The sequence below is a fragment of the Cavia porcellus genome, unplaced genomic scaffold, assembly GCF_034190915.1.
Source record: "Cavia porcellus strain 051 isolate PalLab524CR breed Dunkin Hartley unplaced genomic scaffold, mCavPor4.1 scaffold_9, whole genome shotgun sequence".
Classification (NCBI taxonomy): Eukaryota; Metazoa; Chordata; class Mammalia; order Rodentia; family Caviidae; genus Cavia; species Cavia porcellus.
Genome location: NW_026947492.1, coordinates 14,257,810 through 14,282,126, shown reverse-complemented (window position 1 = coordinate 14,282,126; position 24,317 = coordinate 14,257,810). Strand labels below are relative to the sequence as shown.

General features: G+C 37.8%; 1 long non-coding RNA gene across 18 annotated transcripts in view; it reads left to right on the top strand.

The window, feature by feature from the left end:
- Positions 1-24,317, top strand: part of LOC106028267 (uncharacterized) — a 259,749-nt gene that overhangs the window by 6,208 nt on the left and 229,224 nt on the right. For 2 of the 18 annotated variants that reach the window (XR_010049692.1, XR_010049683.1), the window contains exon 1: positions 3,610-9,307. The exons of 14 other annotated variants lie outside the window; for them this stretch is intronic. This is a non-coding gene — a long non-coding RNA (uncharacterized LOC106028267). Of the gene's footprint in view, positions 1-3,609; positions 9,308-24,317 lie in introns of those variants that run through there. 2 more of the 18 variants (XR_010049690.1, XR_010049679.1) reach the window with 2 other exon arrangements.

Sequence of the window (24,317 nt, the reverse complement as noted above, 5' to 3'; positions counted from 1 at the left end):
AGTTGCCATAGTGTCTCTTTCCCTGAAATATTAGAGTATACCTTCATATACTATAGTATCAGACATAAGAAGACAGTGTAAAACCATTCAAGAGAATGAAAATATTGCAGGGTATTCAGAACCAACTAACAGAAAATGAACAATGGTTACTATATTATCTCTTTGTCTATAAAAAATTTGCTTATACTATTACATATAATAAAATCAAAAGATACAACGTGATATAAGTGATGGAGACAGAAGAACAAAAGCCTGGTGAGACTTCAGAACAAGATGATATTAAATCATCACTAGCTATGTCTTGTTTTCTTCGAAATAGCTGTTCATACTATCACACATAATAAAATCAAACAACCCAGAATAAAACCATTCCAATTAATGAATGAAAACATTATAAGGCCTCAAAGAAATATAATGGGGAATCATGTTTACCACATACTTTTATATATTCTTACCATTTCTTACACTAGGGAAACTATTCGGTATTTATACATGTGAGTTTGATTTATTTCGCTTATGAGTATGGTCTCAAGCTGCATTCATTTATTTATAAATATCTCAATGTGATCATTCTTTATAGCTGGGTAGTACTCCATTGTATAAAAATACCACATCTTTTTTATCCATTCCTCAGCTGATGGACCCTTAGGTTGTTTCCAAGATCTGGCTATTACAAATTGTGCTGCTATAAACATGAGTGCACATATATCACTGTGTTATGATATTTTCAGTTCTTCTGGGAATATGCCTAGAAGTAGAATAGCTGGAACAAATGGGACTTCCAATCCCAGCTTTCTGAGAAATCTCCAGACTGACTTGCACAATGGTTGCACCAGTCTACACTCCCACCAACAGTGCAGGAGAGTTGCTTTTTCCCCACAGCCTCTCCAACATTTGTTATTGGTAGTTTTCTTGATCCTGGCCGTTGTTTCAGGAGTGAGACGGAATCTCAGTGTGGTTTTAATTTGCATTTCTCTAATGAGTATTGATGATGAACATTTTTTCATGTACTTATTTGCCATTTGTATTTCTTCATCTGAGAACTGTGTATTCATTTCAGATGCCAGCAGGAGAATAGTTTGAGACCAGCCTGGGCTAAGAAGGGAGCTCAAGGCCAGCCTGAACTGCATAATGAGACCCTGTCTTCAAAGACTAAAAAAAACAAACAAAAAAAAAAAAACAAAAAAAAACCCCCTGTTAAATGTTATGTTATTTACAGCTTATCATAATTAAAAATTTAAAATTGGTATTATAAACATTGCTATACTAGATTTATATGGGTTTCCCATTATAAGGACTATATTTGTTTCATTACTAGAATTTAGCTGTGTGTGAGGAAGAAAACCAGGCTCCATCTGAGGAGGAAAGAAAACACAATTGTTCAGTATAAGTCTGGAAGTTAAAAAGAGTGAGAGACTATGGAAGAAGTATAGGGTCTTGCTAGCAACAGACATTTCAGAATTTCTATATAAGGTGCTTAGAGGCAGAGATTCATTTCAACCCCATGTTTGCATAATAAGCACATCACTTTAACTTAGGTTGCTTATTTGGGTGACATTTGGCAGTCAGTGGAGACATGGTGCACCAGAAACCTTTCTGAACATCAATTTTGCTAAACACCGCATTTTTGCAGTTAGTTTAAATTTGGATCAGTCGCCTTTGTGAAAGTTCTGTGGTATGAAAAATTTTGAAACTCAAGAGGATTTCAAAACCTACTTACAAGCAGCAGAGGGAAAGAGGGTACGACTAGCATTTCTTGAATGCCTATTCTGTACTAGGTGGTCGTGTGTGTTATCCATCTCCTGTGCACAATTGCCTCTAAGGTAGATTTCATATCCACGTTGCAGAAATGAAGTTTTCCCACTTTTGCTCCTGACTGGTGATGCCAGGATTGGAACCCAGTTCCCAAGTCTGTCCTCAACATATGAAAACCAAATCAAATTCAGTGGCTAGGTTCAACGTGGACCTGGAGGGGAAATTCGATTAAGTTCTCACCCAGTTCAGTTTGAGACCACAATCATGGAAAGAAGTAAGTTTGTGAAGGGAGGTACCACCACTGTACTGCACTCCATGGATTTAGGAATTCTGTTTCTCTGGTTAGCCCTCCAAGGGACCCCTCCCTGGCTTTAATAGTCAGCAATCCCAGAGGGCAAGTTTTCCTGGGACATACACAGATGTGATTAAAAAAATACAATGAATATTTAAATTAAAAATAATTGTTACAGTGAAAGACATTTGGATATTAGCATCCCTTACTATCCACCCCCAACACACTTATTCTATTTTTTTTTTAGATTTTTTTATTTAAAGAGAAAGAAACAAAAAAATACGTGGATATAAATAAGTGTAGAAATAATACAGAATTACAGAAAATTAAACATTAAGAAATCACCAGTTGATAAGTTACATATTGTCATCTTAGAAATAGCTCTTCAGTTTACAAAATTAAAGTATGTAAAATGACATTCAAGTAGTGATACTGCCAACAGTTCTGCTCGATGATCTAACAAAAACTTAGTAATATGGTTATCAGTCCTACACACTTATTTTTTATCTCAAAGAGGGTAAGATTAAACATATGAAAACAGAACAAAACAGTTAAAAAAAAACAATTTAAAGAAATACAGATTTCAAAGCAAGTCCACTTTGACACTTTTGTTCTTGTCTTTTTCTTTTTTGTTTTTTTAAGGCAGATTCTTGTTCTGTAGTTCAGCCTGACCTCCAACTCACAGCAGTCTGCCTGCCTCAGCCTCCCAGCTGCTGGGCTTACGGAGTGCTGCCCCTTTCTGAAGCAGTTCTGGAAATCCTCTTTTGTGAAAGGTTTTAGTTGTGCTGTCATGGCTGCTTCATAACCTAACTCAGTTCAAAACACTTACTTTTCCTGATCATTTTGTCTTTGGGGACGAGCCAGATCGTGAGTAGAGAAACTGTATTTTTTATCTTTCACAGAAATTGTCCTAAATATTTGATGGACATGGGGTGACCACAAAATATGGCAATGTTTAAATAAAAATTGTTATTACTGTATTTTATACAGCATTTATCCCATCAGAATACTTAAAATATTTCTTTTCACGTTGGATACTTCCAGTTCTCGCCAATATGTCTTTATGATAACAAGCTGAAAAATTAAACATTTTGTGTAATTTTTGATCACCTTTTGTATTTGTCCCGCACCTTCAGTATAGAGCCCTTTAGAGGGTTTCCTGGGGACCCCAGCATTAGCATCCACCATCTGAACATAAAATTTATGAAATTATTTTCAGCAGTACTTGCACAAGAGTGGTTTGCCTTCCAAGGCAGAGCTCAGGTGTCAGGGGATCGCCTTTCATGCTGTGCTCTCTCTGCTTCAGGTGCTGGAATAAATGGACCTGGAGTGCATACAGCGGCTCTGCGCCCTCCCCGAAGGTGGTTCTCAGGCTCCTTTGTTTGGTTTATGTATGGGCATCAATGTATCATTCTGCTTCAGCTGCTGGAGAATCCCATCTTCTCTATTGATTTCCCACAGAACGTTTACTGCTCTCCAAGGTGTGACCTGTACCTCTAGCTAATTTATTTCTGTCATGGCTGCAGGATTTAGCTGAAAGAGAGGGGGTGGGTAGGGCAGGGACTGGAGCGAGGGAGGCCGGGTGAGAGTGACATGTCTGAGATGTGAGAAATAAATTCAGCACCGGAGCCCCTGGCTGGCGTGTCTGCAGCTCTGGAGGGCAGCTCTGTGCACGCAGCAAGGGGACTTTGTTTGAAAATCTACTCAGGAAGATGGAAGCAGCAGCCATGGGGTTTCAGGAGGCCAGGAATTACAGCCAGGCCCCCTGGGGATGCAAAAGCAAGGAAAGAATGCGTTCAAAAATAATGTCTTGGCTGTGTAGGAGCCAGGCTTCATATTGAGCAGTGCATTGTGGGTTCATTTATTTATTTTTCTTTTTTAATGAAATGATGGAAACATTTCTAAGGAAAGAGAGGCAAGTACTAAGTCACATTCTCTTCACTGTTATAGGATTTCAAAAACAGGACATTCATATGAAACTGTGTTTATCGTGAGTGACGTGTGAGCTATTAAATCGAGCCACTTTGACAAACCTCCTTGTCCCCTCTGCCTGAGACACAGGGAATGAACATTTTCATGGTCTGATCTTACTAGATAATTATTTGAATGTCCACTTTAGTTTTCCTTTGAAAACGATTTGGAGGGCTGGGAATGTAGCTCAGTGGTACAACGTTTGCTTAACATGCATCAGTCCACAGGTCCAATCCCAGTACTGCAAAAAACAAAACAGAACAGAAGAGATAAAGAAACAAAAGAATTTGGAAAATCTGGCAATAAGCTTAAACAAGAAAGAATGTAGGTATTATTTTGCTTGGGTAGCACTCATATTTGTTTAATGGGTGGACAAATGATATTTGAATGGCATATAAAAGTCTTTAAAAATATACATAATTTTATTTCAGTTTTTAAAGCTGTGAAATGAGTGTTACTGGGAGCAATACACAGTTGAAGAGATGGAAGCTCGTTAGCCAGCAGGCTGCCTGGGTCACACGGACAAGTGGCAAATCCAGGGTTCTAATTCCAGAGGTAGGCTGCATTTCAGGACACTCTAGTGGTGCAGAGGAAAAAGTACTTTGCTAAGGTCCTGTGCCACTGTGCAGCAGGAAGCATGAGGGTGCGAGGCTTGCTAGTTGAAATTTGTTCAAACATTTCAGAAGATACTAATAGGAAAAATCAGAACCAAACCAAAAACACAGACTTCCACTTAAATGCTGTATGCCTGAGCTCAGCCCAGCCTTGTACTGAGCTATATCCCTGGCCATTTGTACTTTTGAGACAGGATCTCACAAAGACACTAAATTGCCTGGGCTGAATTTGAACTTTGTCTTTTTTTTGCTTCCCAGAGTGCCGGCCTTATAAGTATGTACCACCATGCCTGGTTTCGTTCTCTTGAGTGATGCCCATGTACCCACTTCAAAACTCAGCAGCCCAATGGAGAGATCTCAGACATGAGTCGTTGCATTTTTATAGACATGTTGTCCTAGTTACTTTTCTCATTGCTGAGACATAATACTTGATGCCCAAAGTTAAGGAAGGAAAGGCTTATTTAGCTCACAGTTTGTAGAGGTTTCAATCCATAATCAGCTGGCTCCAAGGCAGAGTGGCACATGGCAGAGGGGCAACAGCTCACGCCAGTGGAAGGCAGCAAAAACAACAAGCAAGGAGAGGGGGTGAGCCTCTTCCTGTCCCTGTGTATGCAGGGTGTCTGCCCTACGGCAGTTGTAGCACTCAGGCCCTTGAACCCAGCATTGAATATGAATCAGTCACAAACTCTAGATTCAGTCACCTCTGAAAAACCTGCCTCCCCCTCCGGACTGAGGCTTTGGGGGGCATCTAGACAGAAACCATAGCATGTGGTATCATGGAATTATAGGAAGGCTTTGTTTCAGAGGAAGTACTTGTAATGAAAGAAGAAGGGATAACCTTTTAGAAGAAAATAATTGTTCAGCATACAGGGATAAAACATAACTGGATATTCTTGAAAAACCTGCCATGATTTTGAAAAGATCTGGACATTAAAAGGAAACCTCAGAATATGTTCTCACCTTTCACAGTTAATCTTTGTGTCAGGAGCCAACAATTTGGAGAGAGAATGAGTGTGAGCTATAGTGTAAAATATGCTCAAGCGAGAATCTTACTTATTTTCATATTGACAGTAGGCGATGCCATTCTTTGCTGTTTCTTCTGCCTGGAGGAATTTTTATTTTTCAGCTCCTTTCCATTTGCAAACCGAATTAGGGCACTTCAAAGATGGTTCCTTGAAGTTACTCTTTGTCTTGAGGTGGTGTGGTGTTGCAGAGAGCATTCAAAACTTGCAGATTAAAAAAAAAAAACAGCTAAATTTGAGCCCTGGCTGAAATTTTATTAGTTGTGTGAATTTTATTAGTTATGTGTCTGTAGATGAACAATTACTGGCAATTTCTGCATCAAGAAAATAAGTATATTATAGGTCTAAAATATCCCCTGAAATCTCATGTGTGCAGAGGTGGGGGGGGGTTTAAAAGATGATTGGATCATGATTGGATCATGGGATCATCAATAAATCAATCCATTGATCAAACCATAGCAAAATGTGCTGTGAGGAGGTGGGACTTGGTCGGAAGACATATGTGACATGGAAGTGTGTATCTTGTCCTTAGCTCCTTCTTTTTTTTTTTTTTTTTTTTTTTGTCTTTTTCATTTTTATCGGTACCAGGGATCGAACTCACGACCGCCTGCTAGCAAGGCAGGTGCTTATGCCACTGAGCTAAATCCCCAGCCCCTAGCTCCTTCTTTTTTCTCTGGTTCCTGGATGCCGTGGACTGAGTTTCCTCCACAGTCCCTTCTGCTTTGAAACCAGCCATGGACTGTACCTTCTGAAACAGTGAGCTAAATATATTTCTCCTTGTTTAAGTTTTGGGTGTCAGGTATTTTTTCCAGTGATAGGAAATGACTAGTATAGTAAAATCTATTTTAACTCAAGACTTAATGTGAGAACCCCAGGTGACACTGGACATTAAAGTGTTGCATAAACTCCAAAACATTGTGCATAGAAAGTTTATTATGTATTATCTATGTTACTTAAATTTATGAAGATAAATGTATGCAAAGCTTATTTCTATGATATCATAATTACAGGTGTTTCAGAATGTTTCCATTTGATATTAGACCTTATTTGGGAGTGTGAAAAGCAATCGATAGCTCATCCCTGCATATCAAACACAGATTTCATTTCTTCTCTGTTTTATCTCTCTCCTCACTTTCTAAATGTTCTGCAACTTTTTCCAGAGTTTCTTCTCATCTCTGCCTCTGTTCCTCTTTAGCTTATATGTATGAACCTCTTTAATCCAAACACTTATCAGTGGGACTCTGTCTCACTGTGTTCCAAAAATTTTCAGCCAATGGTGTAAGGTGGAAGACTGGGGTGATAGAATGGATAAAAAGTACCCCACATGGGAAAGGTGCTAAGCTTCAGACTTACCCAATCTGAAAATGGAATATATTTTTAAAAAACTACTAGCAACAGTATAAAGTTTAAGTCAGTATCAGAATAATCAAAATTAGTTTTCTTTGGTTGAGTTAATATGGGAGTTTACAATTTTTTACTTGGGAAAATGTTTTATGAATTATAATAACTGACTTAAGAACAAATATTTAGAGCTAAACAAATTTATAATTTGAGCATTTTCTTTTCCTGGATGTGAAAACTTTACTTCCGTCTTTAAATTGTAGAAGTTCCTTATAATAAATGGAACCAGTTGTGGTGATCTTGGATGCTGAGCAGTGCGTGGGAAGGGCAGGGTCCGCTGTTTATTCCTGTGATGCTTGGTAGCTATGTAAGCACTTCCTCCTCTCCAAAATATTGACAACAACAACACTGCACTACTCACTTAACTGGGTTGCCACCAAAGCTTTGTAGATTATAGCAAGTTATCCAGAGAGTGCTGTTAACATTCTCTTAGTGAAATATTAAAATAGCTTTCCCCATATATGCACACAATAGTTAAGATAGTTACTCTATCTTATTGCTATTAGTTTGTTGAAAAGAAAGGTTTGTGCCTATGTTGTTAGATCAATTTTTCATGCCTATATTTTGTAATGTGAGCAATAACTTGGAAGATAACTGTATGCAATGTACTAACTGTCATTCCACTCTTTTACAACCTTGTTTTGAAATTTTGTACCATTGTTTTTATTTTTTTTCCCTTTAAAATAAAAAGAATAGCTCTCCAGGTTTTTGAATAAACAATACTGGCTTCTGAGTGAGGACTCCTATCTCTTAACTGATGGTAGAGTGTCCAAGAAATACTGAAGATCCACATTTTTACAAATAATCTGCATACAGACAAACAGGGGTGGGTTACATTGTGGTATATGCGTATGTGGAATATCACTCAGCCATGAAAAGGAAAGAAACATGGGTGAACCTTGGGAATGCTCTGCTCAGGCTGAGGAGACAGACTCAGAAAGCTACCTGCTTAGCCAGAATGAGTAAAGCCATGGAAAACAAGCGAGATTGGGCTGGGGCGAGACGAATGGAGAGGAATGCCATCGGGTCTGGTGCTTTCTTTTGAGGAGATAGTAATGTTTTGAACTAGACAGTGGTGGTGATTGCATAGTATTATGAATAGACCAAGTGCCGCTGTGTGCATTTTGCCTCACTTAAAAATACTGTTGAAAAAAGGAAAACTCCTGAAGACACTGACTGTATAAAAAGCCTGCCTGTGCTTTTACAAAGTCCTAATCATATGCTTAGTTTGTGATGAAAATCCTCCCACTTCTCTTTCATTTTTTCCCTCCCTTTTGGAGCCTGATCTTAGCAGCTGACTGTTGCGTACCTCCAAGAGCTTGCAGTGTTTTTTATTTGAGTTTGAGTGTTTTCTTTATTCATACGCTCATTCATGTCCTGGGTAGTAAGGTGGCTGATAATCAGTATGTGGTCCAGGACAGAGGGCAAAAATGTGGCCGTACTGTGTGACTTCAATACCTCTCTGGTTTTAGGGAGTCATAAAGTGGGTGATTTTTTGGGACTCTCAATTTTAATGTTCTTAACTTAAGAACTGAAAACTGCTTTATTAGGTTTTGTTCAACTCTTCTGCCAGCTAATTTCTCAGATTCTTTTACTCTGAATTCATTTTTCAAACTTAGCTAGACAGACAAAAAGAAAGATAAATTACACTTTGAATTAGCCTCTTCTTTTTCATTAGACTTCAATAATGAGAAGAAATTTCATCTTCATGCCAGTGGTGGAACTTCTCTGACCACGTATAACCTTTCTTCATGTTTTCTCAATTCAAAAAAAAAAAAAAATGTCCAGAGCAGGAAACTGATACACTTCTAAAGTTTGAAAAGCATCAAAATGATTTCTATCTTTAATTATAAGATGTAAAATAAAACAGATGCTACAATAACTTAATAGCCCATCAAAACTCTATATTCAAGGGTCATTTAACATTTCCATGATAAATTGCTATTTTTAGAAGCTTATGTAACCAAACAAAGAATGTGTTCTTGGCTATGACCAGGAAGACAAATTATTATCGTGGGAGGGACAAAGGAATCCGAGCCGCTCATGAGAGAGAGAGCCAATTGCTGAGGACATTTTAAAGAGCTGTTTCTCTTTCGTCTCCATTTTCTGCAATCAGGAAAATGCAGTGCATTTCAGGGCCATTTTCAGTTTTGAAGTGCTCTTTCATCGTTGGCTAGTAAATACTCTTCCATGAATTTTCCTCCTTGTCTTCGAAGTTGGAGGAAAAAAAGAAGGTAATCTTTTTCTATTTTGTAAGTATTATTCCTCTCTGGGCTTTCCCTCTTGTTCCAATGGAAACATGAGAAATAAATTATAGTTGCCCATTTAAAAGGACTATCATTCTTTCTATATAGAGCACCTGGAAATTTGCATCTGATATTAATGAACTTCAGTAACTGCTCAACCTTAGTAGCAGACAGAACGACTGTCTCCCACTACCAAGATTTGTGTTGTTTGTGCCTCCTGATCATGGTTAAGAGCCGGGGTCCCCGAGGGTCTTCATCAAGAAGTGCAGTGTGGTGGTTGAGCGGGGACATGGGAAAATCTGAGATTGGGTCTCCAGTGGAGGAAAAAATAATATTTTCTAGGGTCTAAAAGTATGGCTTGAGGATTTTCTGTTCTTTCCTGCAGCATCTTAGCTCTATTTAAATTAGGGAATTTTTGCAGCTTTTGTTATGTTTCATTTAGGTACTTTTATCTGCACTTAAATTTTGAGGAAAGGTCACTTGATTTGTGATAGTAATGTTATCCAATTTAAGTGAAACCCAAGCCAAAGTATGCACCATGTAAGTAATTTCAAATTTGGGGATAAATAGATTTAAAAAGTAAAAACAAACAGGTGAAATTAATTTTATAATCTACTTTATTTAAACCAATATAGTTAACTTCCCAAAATAACCAACATATTATTATGTAATCAGTGTAAAAACTCTTAATAACTTTGCAATTTTGCAAATTGGTGACTTTTTATACATAGTTTAAACTTAAAATGCATCTTGATTTGAAATGGCCACATTTTTAGCTATTTAACAGCTTTATTTCAAATGGGTGGTGACCACTGTATGGACTGTAGAGGACTGTCATCATGGATCCTCAACAGCATTTTAACAAATGCTTTTAAATTCAAACGCATTTCTGAATTATTTATCGCAAAGTCAAAATCTGAGATAAATAAATTACTGTCAGTTTTGTCTTAATGGACCACAATTATCTCTCCTTATTCAAAGTTTTACTTTTTGACAGTTGTAGATACCTGGGATCTACCTTGGTGTGCCACTAGTGAGTGAAAAATTCCAGAAGTAAAAATTCCTAAGTTTTAAATTATGTGCTGCTTTATGCAATTTGGTGAATATCATACCATCCCAGTCTGTACTTAACAGTATGTCAGACATCTCCTCGTTTAGCATATTCACTGTCCATCCGTTTGTCACTTACGAGCCATCTGACTTATCAGATTGACTGTCATGGTGTCACAGTGCTTCCACAGAGTGCGGTACTATCCATGGTTTTGAGCATTCACTTCTGATCCTGAAACACTTCCCTAAGGATAAGGAGGCACTACTGTAAATAAGCTCTTGCTTCTTTCATATCTTTTTTAGGTAAAGGTTGGTTGGTTACAGCACTTATGAGCAGGGCAAAGATGAATGTACAATTCTTCAGATCTATGTTCTGTCTGCTAGTTACTCTTTGTAGTGAAACTAACTATAACATGAATGTGTTCTCACTCCTAATTTGCTTAATGCTTTGCTACATCTTGAGCTAAGAGTTACTTAAGAACCAAGACATAGTCAAAAGTGTTGATCTCAAATAGAGGTTAGCACTGGACTATGTTTGATTTGATCCTGATTCTATAGCAGCAACTCACTAAATGGTTTCCACACATTCTCTGGTTTTTGGTGCCGTCATGGTCTATGCTAATCTTCGGTGTTTATGTTTATGTGGCTGTATTCTAATATGGCAAAAGGTACATTTTTACTGTTTGTAGCTTCTCATCACAGCTGAATAAAGGATGTCTAATGGGCAGATGCTCTGCTCAAAGGATGTTTGCACCAAGGTTCATGGGCAAAAGACCTCAATCCATGTGGAACATTGACCCAGATATTTGGCCTATTTGCTATTCCATCAATTGGATCTCCAGTCATTGGCATTGCTATATTTCTACAGGTGAATGAAATTAGTGTTGATCACTATTTGTCTCTGAACATGGCCGAAGCACTGTGGCAGATGGTGTGAGATACAGAAAGACATGTTCTCCTCCCTGCTCCTGGGGAGCTTAGCATGATGGAGAAGACAAGGGCACTGTATAGAGTTCTGTTACCAAGGTGCTAAAACCTTTCAAGTAACCTTTAGTTACTGAAAGACATGGTGAGCAATTATTTATCAAGGATTGTTATTTGCAGGAGACTGAGTATCTATCAGGGACATTACAGGAAAGATGTAGTTTCTCTTCCTGAAGAACCCCTGATGCAGTGGTGGTAAACCTGTGGCATGTGTGCTACAGCAGGCTGTGTGTGTTAAAAATCTCCAAAAGTTTCACCAATGCTGCACTAATGTGCTATTAAGGGTAGGTTAAAAAATCAAAAAGTGTTGATACTTAGGTCTGTTTTTTCCCCAGTGCCATGCTGTTTTATCACAGAAGCTTTGTAGTGTAATTTCAAGTCAGGAATTGTGATACTGCCTGCCTTGCCTTTGTTGTGTAGGATTATTTTTGCTATTCTAGGTCTTCTCTGGTTCCAAATGAATTTTAGGAGTATTTTCTCTAGTTTTTTGATGTATGATAATGGTATTTTGCTTGGGATTGCATTAAATGTGTAACAAGTTTGGAAGTATGGTTATTTTTCACTGTGTTGCTTCTTCCTTCCATGAGCAAGAAATATCTTTCCATTTTCTGGTAACCTCTTCAATCTCCTTTTTCAGAGCATTGCAATTTTCAATGTATAGACCTTGTACTTTTCTTCTTAGATTGATTCCTAAATATTTCTTTTTCTTGATGCTATTGTAAAAAGTGTTGCTTCCTTAATTTCTGTCTCAGTGAGTTGGTTGTTTGTATATGGGAATGCTACTGATTTTTGAGTACTGACTTTGTAAATCCAGCTGTGCTACTGAGCTCAGTTTTTAAATCTAGAAATCTTTTGGTAGATTTTTTTGTGGTTTTCTATGCACAGTATCATCTCTTCTGAAAATAATGACAATTTAACTTCTTCCTTTCCTATTCTTTTTTCAAAAATTTTTTTGTGTTAAAGAGATTAAGATAAAAGAGGACATAACAAAGCAGATCAGAACAGAACAATGTAAGCAACACAGTATTTTACCACAAGATGACCGATAATAAGCAGAAATTACCATAATGTCTCTTTCTTTGAAATAGTTGAGAATAACTTCATATACAATAGTATCAAACATAACAAAATAGCATAAAGCCATTCAAGAGAATGAAAGTATTACAGGGCATTCAGAACCAAATAACAGAGAATGAACAATGGCTATTATATTATCTCATTTTCCATAGAAAATTTGTTTATACTATCACACATAATAATATCCAATAAGGTACAACATGATAGAACCAATGGAAACAGAAGAACAAAAGCATGATAGGACTTCAGAGTAAGACGATATTAAATCAGCATCCTCTCATTATTCTTATTCCTTTCATTTCTTTATATTGTCTAATTTCTCTGGCTAATGTTTCAAGAACTATGTTCAGCAGGAGTGGTAGTGAGCATCCTTGTCTTATGCCTGATTTTAGAGTGAAAGCTTTTAGTTTTTTGACCATTTAGTATGGTATCAGCTGCTTGTTTGTCATAAATGGTTTTTATCAAATTAGGATGAAGACCATCTATTCCAGTTTTATGTAGGTTTTTATTTTAATCATGAATGGCTGTTGGACTTGTCAAATGATTTTTCTGTGTCTTTGCATGAGATCATGTGATTTTTGTCTTTGGCTCTGTTGATATGGTGCACTACATGTATTGATTTGCATATGCTGAACCATTCCTGTATCCATGGGATGAATCTCACTCGGTCATGGTATATAATCTTCTTGAGGATTTGCTGTATTCTGTTTGCCGGTGACTTACTGAGGATTTCTTGCGTCTATGTTCATTAGCGAGATTTTCTCCTTTCCTTTCCTTTTCATTTCTTTTTTCTTTTGGTTGGGTCTTTTGCTGCTTTTGGTATCAGGGTAATACTTGCTTCCAGGAATAAGTTCAGGTATATTTCTTTTGTTTCAATTTCATTAAAAAGTTTTATCAATAGTGGCATTTGACCTCCTCTAAATTTCTTATAGAATTCAGCAGTAGTCCAGATCCAAAAACAACTTCAAACACATTCAGCTACCCTATCTTTGATTGTTCCCTGGAATAAAAATAGTCTCTTCAGTGGTGCTGGAAAACCTGGTTTACTGCATGCCAAAGACTAAAACTGGATTCATATCTCTTACTATGCACCAAACTAAAGTCAAAATAGTTCAAAGATCTAAGTATTGAAAGAGAAACGCTAAGTCTACTGGGAGAGAGATTAGGTATGACTCTTGAAGACATAGATGTAGTCAAAGATTTCATGCACAAAACCTTCATCACAGGAAAGATAATACAAAGAATCAACAACTGGGATTGAATCCTATTAAAAAGCTTTAAACAGCTCAAAAATTACCAATTGAGTGAAAAGACAACCCACACAATGGGAAAAAATTTTAGTCAATTGTCCCTCAGACAAAGGACTTATATCTGGAAAAAATGGCTGTCATCGAGAAATCAACCAATAGCAAATGCTGAGGGGGCTGTGTGGAAAAAAGAACTCTTATTAGCTCTTGGTGGGAGTTCAGACTAGTGCAACAACTGAGGAAATCAGTGAGGAGATTCCTCAAAACACTACAACTATAGGTCCCATTTGACCCAGCTCTTCCTCTTCTGGGTACAGTGATATATGTGCACCCATGTTTATAGCAGCACAATTTGTTATAGCCAAATCTTGGAAACAACCCAAATGCCCATCAACAGAGGGATAGATAAAAAAAATGTGGATTTTTAAACAAAGAAGTACTACTCAGCCATAAGAAGAATAAACTTGAGACATTTCTGGGTAAACGAATGCACCTTGAGACTATACTTTTATGTGAAATAAATCAGTCATTAATGTGTAAATATCGCATTTGTTTCTCTGGTGTGAGAAACCTTAAGTGTAAATAAGAACCAAAGTGTAAAATCAGTATTGTGAAGTAGGAAGAAGTGGTTCAAAAGAACGGGAAAAAGTAAAGAAAAAAATAAACGAAGGATCGAATGGAACCAAAGATTTGTGGATAAGGAGAGAAGTGGGTTGAAGGGAAAAAGAGGAGTCAAGATATATCATAAACAGGTACAAATTTCCTATGATGAATAAGATCATTAATTATATTTAGATTGTACCAATAAGCTTAAAAAATGAAACATATATCACCCTAGGAATTCCTCAGCTAGAATCAAACAAAAGTACATTGGTAGCTCAGAGAAACAAACCAACAATCCCCCAAAGCAACCAGTTACAAATGCCACATGAGTTGTGACAGAATGGAGAAGTAAACAACTAACCTAAAGAAACATGGCGGAAAGGGAGGCTCTTCTCTAGCCCAGGTTGTGGGTAGACCTTCAGAGGCATCCACAACCTGGTTTCCAGAACAAGAGCTCACTGGGAGAAAAGGGAAAAGAAAGTAGCTTGGAGAAAAGGAGGAGCAAATGTGGTTCCTAGAGAGAAGTTTCACTTCAGTAAGTGACATTCCTTCGGAACCTTCTGGTCTGTCTTAGGAATCATCTAGATTCAAAGGAGCTGCCCGTGTGTTGCTCCTTAGTTTGTTTGTGGCTATTCAAAAATCTTACTAACAGTTTTGAAGAATAAGAGTTTAAAGTTTTACCGTTCTTTGAAAACAACCCCAAAACTACTTTAGTTTAGTCATGTGGCTGGTGCTGGTGGTGAAGAGCTCAGACTCCAGGGGCTGTACAGCCTAGACTTAAAACCCCACCTCTGCGGCTTGAAGTTCTGTGAAATCCAGCCTGCCTCAACCTCTGTGTTCTCATCTGGACAGGGGGAACTGATAGTAGACCTTCTTTGAAGTCTGTTATTGGTAAAGACATGAGCTAAATTTTTTATGGCTTTAGGGAAGAGGTGAAATGACTTGAGGTTCCCTTGAACAAGTTAGAGAAAATCCTGAGACCTGAAAGTTTCTGCGGTGTGAAGTGTGTCCTGACATAGTGTCTTTAGGAGAGAGAGTCACCAGAGCCCAGAGCTGTATATACATGTTCGTACCTTTTTCTTGCTGTGTTGGGACACATTAGGCAGCTGAGAAAGCTGGTGCTTTTATAGTCCAGTTGGCAAGGTGCCTAGTGATGAGAGACAGGAGAGCCTGTGTTCTGCCTTCCATTTCTAACACCCTGCTTTAGCGACATGCTGTCTGATGCTTCATTCCTCAGTGAGCATAAATTGTGTTGGGCCTCCACAAATATGCCAAGCTTGGGCAGCATGTGAGAAATGGTTACTGTTTCCCATGAAACAGCCTTCTAAAGAAAGCACATATGCAAAACATCCCAACAATTTCCCTCTAAGGTCTTTGCCTTAGATATTTCTTTTCTGTCCTGTGGTCTCTTAAAACTAACTTAGGGGTTCATTTTGTATCTGTTAGCATTTTTGTATGCAATCTATGACACGTTATGATATATGGCAGTGTGTGCTGTACAAGGTGCCAACTCCCTTCCATGTTCTACATGTTCTTGGATGGCTACTAATGAGCCAGGCCTGGGCTGGTTTACTCAACTGAGCATTTCTAGAATCTCCATCTATAGAAAGCCATTGAATTCCAGGATTAGAAGGGTAAAGAAATAACAAATAAGTGTAGTGGTGAAGTTCAGATTAAAAATGGACTGCTTATAAAGTCACATGTAGCATTTATTACCATCAAAGATAAAGGACAATTTAAAAATTGAATGTATTGGGATTGCATAACATTTCCACCATAAAATCACAACTTTAAATTTTTTAGGATCATATTCTAGAACTATACAGTATATTGACTGAATAGCTACTTTGTTGAGTGTTGTGGGGATGTGAAAGAATAATCTTCATTGTTGAATGTTACAGTGAGACTGAGCAACATAAAAACTGACCAGGGACCAGAGGATTGGTAATGATGAAGACATATGGGACAAGGAGACTTTTAGATGAATGGAAAGAGGAATTACTTAAATAGCTTTTTGGTGTGTTCCTTTGCCAGCATGCAGTGTCACAGACACATTCAGAATTTTAAGCATAGAAATTAAAGAATTAGAGCTATGAAGAGATTAGTTGCTCCATTCTGTGTCTCTAAGACTTGGAGTCTGTCTTTAGATTTTATTGATAAATAATGAGTTTCTCTTAAGATATGATGTTAAGATTTTCTTGATAGAATAAAGAACTTCATGGGGGAAGGAATCTGCCTACATCTTCACATCCCTTCTTTTTATCTGAAATGGTGGAAATTCAGTAAATTAAAAATCTTGATGATTACTAGAGACATATTTTCCCTAAAATACTAAATTTGTATAAAGCATGAACATTTACTGTAAAACTCTGATCCCATTAGTTTAAGTCTGCAAAGTCTTAGGAATGAAGACCCTTAGAACTGTTACATTCCGTACCTACCTAGAGCACCTACACCTGTGCATCTGTGCACACATGGATCCTCACATCGGCTCACTCCTGTGCTTTGGTGCTTTGGTCCTCTGAGCTTTCTAATCATGTTTAGAAATCCAAAGTGGGTAAAGTGACATGAATTGACAATTGTATTTTGCAGGTTTTATACCTTAAAGGTTATTATATCATCAACGAAATAAATCCTTCCTTCTGGGACAGCTTGGATTTTTCTCCCTGACAGGTTCTCCACCTCTTTTGCAACTCTCTTTCTCCCTTGGAGGGTTCTTTAAGTTCTATCCATCATCTACTTGCTAAAATTATGTCATGTGGGACTAAGAAATTTTTGGCATAGCTGGGCGCTTGTAATGGAGCTATGAGAAGATATATTTCTGACATATATACCTTTAATATATTTCCATATATTGAGTGATTCTGATGCATTACTCAAGATTCATAATGACAGATGGGGAGAGGAGAAGGAGACACATTCCCCAAATGGGGATTTCTTTAAAAATCAGCACTCCTTCCAAGGTGGTTTGAGCTATTTTTAGCAATTGGGGCTCAACACATTCACCCCCAGCAGAAGATTTCTGCCAAAAAGCTGCTTGAGAAAGGTTTGTTGCCAAGCATTTTTCTCCAAACTAGAGTCAGCTATGCAGTATAGCCTTAGATGTGGAAAAATCTAGATCCTAAATAAAAAGTCTATTTCAGCTACATGACCTGACTTCTTTGGACTTGTGCTTCTTCAGTCTTGTGATGGTAATGGGAAATCATCTGTTGAATTCCAAATGCTAAAATAAATTTTCAGGACATTTTTAGGTAATGACAGAGATTATGGAAATTTCAGCATACCTTGAAATTATCTTTTTGTGCCAGGGATTTAGCTCACACCTGCCTGGCAAGTATGAGGTCATGAGTTAGATCCCTGGTAGCAAACAAACAAGCAAACAAGCAAAAAACCAAAAGCCCCAAACAAAATAAAAAAAACTTTTTTATATACTGAGTATGAAAATAGAAAAAATATTTCTCTTCATTTCTTGTTTTTATCAAACCTAACCTAATTGTTTGATGAGTCAGAATTTCTTCAAATGTAACTACACATTCTTGGATAATACAGAATTTCATTTTGGGGTGAATTGGTAATATTTGTTCATGTATTGTGGGGTTAACTTACGTGTCACTTTCATGGAAATATAAGCCTGGTGTGAGTAACTGAAGTATAATAAAAACATTTCACTGTACAGTCGCTCTTATGAGTGCTCTTTTAAAAAAAAAAAGTGTGCTGTTTTCTTTCTCTTTTTTTGGTTTTTACTACTTCTCTGAGCCAGGTATACCAGACATGAATATGTGAATTATTTTATGTGCTGTCATTCTTAGCCATATTCTGTAAACTTGATCTGTTTATCAGAATCTGCTTTCTCTTCAGTCAGTCTTCAGTATTTTACTTGGATACAAGCTAACTGCTGTTTTCTCCACACTCATTGTTTTGGCTACTTTTCTCTCATTGCCAAGACAAAATACCTGACACTAAAAATTAAGGAAGGAAAGTTTTTTGTTTTTTGTTTTTTTTTGTTTTTTTGTTTTTTTTTTTTAGCTCACTGTTTGTGAAGGTTTCAATCCATAATCAGCTGGCTCCAAGGCAGCTTAGCATGGCTGAGGGGCAACATTCATGGTGGTGGAAGACAGCAAAAGCAGCAAGAGTAAAAGGGGGAGAGCAAGCCTCTTTTCCTCCATTATATTGTGTGCAAACTACCTGCCCTAGGGCGGGTGTAGCTCTCACACCATCTGTGTGTCCCCCTCTTGCACAAGGTGAGAATGTTTACAAAGTAAAGACTTTGGCCCCCTGATGAGTCAAGTTGGAAAAGTTGTAACTGTTTGAGGAGAGGACGTGAAAACCAGAGATCCAGGTTTAACAAGGTGTCTATGAAAAGTTAGCCCCTCCATGACCACATGGAGTTTTTGAGAGACATCCAGGTACAAAGAATAATATTTCACAGCTTGATCCCCAAATGTACAGCCCTTTATGCAAAAGGCATATAGTCATCTACAAGAGTTGCCAAAGTTGTAACAATTTCAGGATTGCTGAAAAGTCTAAGTCCCAAGTTTCCTCCGAGATTCAAGGCAAACTCTTAGTTATGAGCCCCTGTTCAAATGAAAATAAACTTAAACACTTCCAACATTCAATGGCATGAGATTAACATTTTAATTCTAAAAGTTACAAACAAGAGAACACAAAGGATTGGGACCAAAAGAAGTCCAGAATCTAGCAGGATGAACATTAAATCCTGTAGTTCCATGTGCAGCATCTGAGGTAATCTGTGACAAGTTGTGAGTGCCAAAGAGCTTGAGTGGCTCTGCACGTATAGACTTCTGATACTTATTGCTCCAGTGGCTTCTTTCTTGGGTTGGGTTTTGTTCTCTCGTTTCAAGTTTCCTTAGATGACTCACCTTCCTGGGTTTTCCAAGCTTCTGGGGTCTTCAATGCACCTTTGGATTCCCCCTTACAGCTTCACAATACTGTCCCATTCAGGGACACACTTCCTGGCCTCCCAGACCTTCTGAAATTGGAGGGAAAACCTTCCTAATCCCACAACTCTTGCATTATGCATGTGCCTAAAACCAGAACCATGTGGATGCTGCTGAGGTCTGTGTACAACTGAAGTGCTAGCCAAGCTTTTCCCCCTTTTGACTGTAGAGGTGAAGTACCTGCATCACTGAGTTATTCTGAATTCAATTCTGAAGAACAAATTTTCTATGCTGCTGACATTCTGGAACGTGGTGCTCTGAGGCTTTTTCCTCAAAGCAAAGTCTTTCACCTTTGCAATTTTGAGATTCCAAAGGGTGGTGACTTGTTTCTTATTGTGGTGCCCTCAGGCCACCTTTTGATTCTCTTGTTCCTTCTCAACAATTAAAATCTCCTTTGCTCTGTCTTGCAATCACAGCTTTACTGGATCTTCCTTGCTGGCTAAACTCAACAGTATTTTGAATCATTCTGCTGGGTTCTTTGCTCTTGATACTCAATATCTATCTGGCTAAAAGCCCTCGACAATAACTATTGAAACTGCCTTAACATTAGACTGTCTTGAAATTTCTTTTGCCAGATTAATTAGTTCACTACCTTAATCTGAGTTTCAGGCAAAGTCTCTGAAAATGAGGAAAATGCAGACAGACTTTTTGCTAAGTCAAAACACATCATCTGGACTTCAGCAGTAAATGCAGTCCTTCTTTCCAGTAGAAACCTCCTGAACCTCATCTTTACCTGGAGGATTCCTATCAGCCTTCTGGTCTTCTGAGCTCTGACTAGAATCTCCCCTGTAGGACACTCTAAGGTGACCCAGTATTATTTTTTCAGGAAACACCTCTGAATCTTTTCAATCTCTTCCCACAAGCTATTTACAAAGGCTCTCCATATGGTCACGTGTAGTCACAGCAATGACCTCACTTCCTGGCACCATATTCTTTTTTAGTTACTTTTCTCTCATTTCTGTGTCAAAATATCCAACACCTAAAATTAAGGCAAGAAAGTTTGTGAAAGTTTCAGCCCATAATCAGCTGACTCCAAAGCAGGGTGGCTGAGGGTCAACAGTTCATGGTGGTGCAAGACAGCAAAAGCATCAAGAACAGAAAGGGAGAGAGCAAGCCTCTTTTCCTTCCTTATATATTAAGCAGGCTACCTACCCTAAGGTAGTGTAGCACTCACACCATCTCCATGCTCTCCTTTTACACAGGCTTGGATGTTTACAAAGTGAGAACCCTGACATCCTGCTAAGTCACTTGGTTAAACTGGGCTTCTCAAATTGGCACAGTGAATCAATCATCACGATATCCTAGAGTGTAAAGAGCTTCTCTAGGGCATGTCCTTTACAACCTAGGATGCAGAACTACTGAGTTACTTAGTTAAGCTTCTAGACTTGTCAAGTTAACCCATCATGTATCAACCATTACACTCATACATTGTGCTGATAAAGCCTTTTATTACCAGCATAGTTTTCTCATCTTGAATGGGTGGTTGTAATTGGAACAAGACAAATAAAATACCTACATCAAGGTATACTCAGGTCAAACCCAGGGTATATTTCAGATTCATGACTTTTTGAGTCTGAGGGAGCTGAGATGTTTATGGAGCCAATGAATTAATTTTGAAGAGACATGCAAGAGAGACTCAGAAATAATGTGACTGGGTGTTAAGAGCTGCCGATTCACTAGGAGACACTAAGTGCCTCTGGAAAAGACTATAAGGAGAGAAATCCTAGGTTAATTTATAATTGTTGTTGAAAATAACTGTAACCAATTGGAAATGAAGAAAATTAAGCATATTGATTCATAGACTGCAGGTGAATAGCACAAGAATTCACCAAGAAGCAAGTCCCCCCACCCCGCAAATTAGTGCCATGTGTGGGCTGCTAAAGAGACAGCCAGACACCAACCTTTTCCCATGAGTCAGCGCCATTTTCAGACTGCAGGTGAAGAGAACAAGAAGTCACCAAGGAGCAAGCCCTCACTGCAAAGCAGTGCCTTGGGTGGGCCACTAGGAGAAGGCCACTAGCCACTAGCCACTAGCCAGTCTAGTCCCATGAGTCAGTGCCACTTGCTGACTGTGGAGGAAGAGAAGTCCCAAGAAGCAAGCCCTCCATGTGAATTGACGCCATGCATATGTCATTGTGGGGACAGCCAGATGCCAGTCTCTTCTGGCATGTGGGCTGGGAAACAAGAAGAACCAAGCCCCTCATCCCCATAAGTGACCAGCTGATCTGGAGAAATATGGGCTGAAATGATAGCTATTGAGTTAAAATACAACTTAATGCTTGTAGTGTTTAGTGTTTCACTAACCTTGCAGGCCTAATGCCAGTAGTCTGATCATCTATTCAGAGAATAATAATACACAATGTAGCATCGATGAGGGATCTCCTTCTGAGGGTGGTAGCTATTGTCAGTTCCTTACTATCTTGTTTTGAAGTCCTGTACCATTTTCATTGTTTTGCTGAGTTGGGTTTTAATATATCTGATGGTATTGGCAGCTATTTCAAAGATAACAAGATATATTATGGTAGCCATTTTGGATTTACTCTTATCTTGTTTTGAAGTCATTTATTGCATTCATTGTTTTGTTTTTATTGAGTCTATTCTGTTCTGTTTTGTTTGATTTTTACTATATCTGAAGGTATCTGCAGTTATTTTAAAGACAACAAGAGGAATTATGGTAACCAGTGTTGATTTCCTAGGCTTTGAAGCCATGTGTCACTTACACTGGTTTATTTTGATTGGCTTTCTTCTGTTTGATTGACTTTATTAAAAAAGAAAATTAAACATCATTTTTTTTCTCTGAGCTAGTAATACTTTTTGAACTTGGAAAAAAATTTCATATTGAAGTTTGCAAATAAGAGGTCCTCTAGCCATAACAAGCAACATTTTGATGTTCCAGTTTGTTTTGAAAATGTAAAGTAGAATGATCACTAAAAAAAGTTTTCCTTTTTTGTGTCTTTTAACACACAGCATGTGTATCATTCTGAATCACCCACTGTATGTCCTTCTTTGTCTCTTCCTTGACTTCAGTCTGAAGCCTCACTGCCAACAGATTGTTATGGATTTTGTCCTCATCTGATTTCAGCCCATCTCCAGTACTTGACATAGTTGCCTTGACTTCCATGCTGCCATAGTTCATAGATTCGTTTTTTTGGGCTTTGTTTTCATGGTGTTTGGATATTGTTTTGTTGATCAGATGATGAAAAAAGGCTAGGAGAATAATAGCAAGTCTGAAATTGCAAGTGGGGCAGGAGATCTTTTGGTTGGGGCTGCCAATGCAGGGATTATACCATTCATCCCACCATTACAGCAGTGTGATGTGACCACAGTTAGAATCTCCTCCATGCCAGGGACTAATGAGTGTGCTCTGATCAGACTACCTTCTCTAGACAATCCAAATCTGTGTTATACCAATATCTTTGAGATGTGTAGGACTTTCATCCCTGGGACATTCTACTTTTCATTCAGAATTTGCCATTTTACGATGTTTGATTATTTAACACTCCCCAGTCATTTTCTAGAACTTTGTCTCTACTGATTCTGTTCCCTTACCCTGTGATGTGCATTCCATCCTCTGATAGAATGCAGTTTGAATACCATGACTGGGCTTATCTTCTGACTGTACTTGACTTCCTTCTCTTCAGTTTGATTGGTAAGGTTTTAGGTAATGTTATTTTAATTGCTTCTAGACACTTCTACCAATATATTTCCCATTCAGTTGATGATTCACTATAATACTTCTTTTGAGTGAATTTAGGAATATGCATAAATTATTCCTTAACCAAGCAAATGGTAGATAATAGTTAGAGGGGAATGAGTATATACATGTGGGCTTAACATAGTTCTTCAGAGCAGTGACTTTGCTCCCCAGATAGCGATTTATGGGCAGAAGAAATATCACTATGGATTGTTGTTAGAGCCCTGGGAGAGGGTCAGGATATCTGATTTCTAGATAAAGATTTGCTAATAGCTATCATCATGTGATGGGACAAGTCCCAACCTCATAGCTACAAAACTCCTAATCATTTGACCACTAAAATCTTTTACAGATTATGTCCGTGGGAGATAGATTAGTTCACATGATTTGCGGTAACATACATGTGGGAATTTATTGTATAAATATATTAGATCAGATATCTTATGTATCAACCACAATGATTTGGGGATACTTGCAGATTTATTAAATTTAAGGAATGGCAGTTGTTCATAGCTAGTAATGAGTTAAAGGAGAAAAAAAAGGAAAGGAAGCAAGGAGAGAGAGAGAGACAGAGTGAGCAACTGAGAGAGAGAGAGAGAGAGAGAGAGAGAGAGAGAGAGAGAGAGAGATCCCAGAGGAAACACATCATTAACTATTATTTCAGATATACTGCTTCCTTGTGTTTGATATTGTCAACATGACTTCCTGAGAAAATACTCTTCCTGTAGCATTTGATTGGCATGAGCTATATTTTGTTTAGGATATTTTACTCTTCTCACATAAACCAATTAACTGTCATATTTTATCTTTCCAGGAGTATCTAAATGTAAGGCTGGCTGACAGCCAGTTAGCTGAGTCCTCAAGGATAATAGCTATTGTCTACACACTGCCTTGTTTTAAAGGCTCTCTAATCAATTCTGGCATCACTTGTGATGCGAAAGATATTTATACAGCTGAGAAGAAAGGTCATATTTGGTCTGCTCAGTGCAGACCAAATAATTTTATTTTTCCAATCTACAGCTCTTTCTTGCTATAGATGACCAAAACATTGAATGCCCTTTCACTATTTGCTGAAAAATTGTTCAGAGGTTCTGATATCTCACTAGCTGAATGGCTTTCAATTGCTCACTGTAATTATAGGAACACCCTGAAAACATAGATAAATAATAGAAAGATGTATTAAGTCAAATACTTCAAACAGTATAGATTAGGAGGCAACAATATTTTATTTATGTTTCTCTTCTGTAAAAAATAACCTCCATGTTAAGGAAAAGCTGCTTTCAACAACTTCAATGAGAGGGTAATTTTTTTATCTTAGAAAGTACACTCAAAACAACATATTAATGATTTATGAACAAATGAAGGAATAATATTAAGATTACATTTCTTTTGAACTATACAAA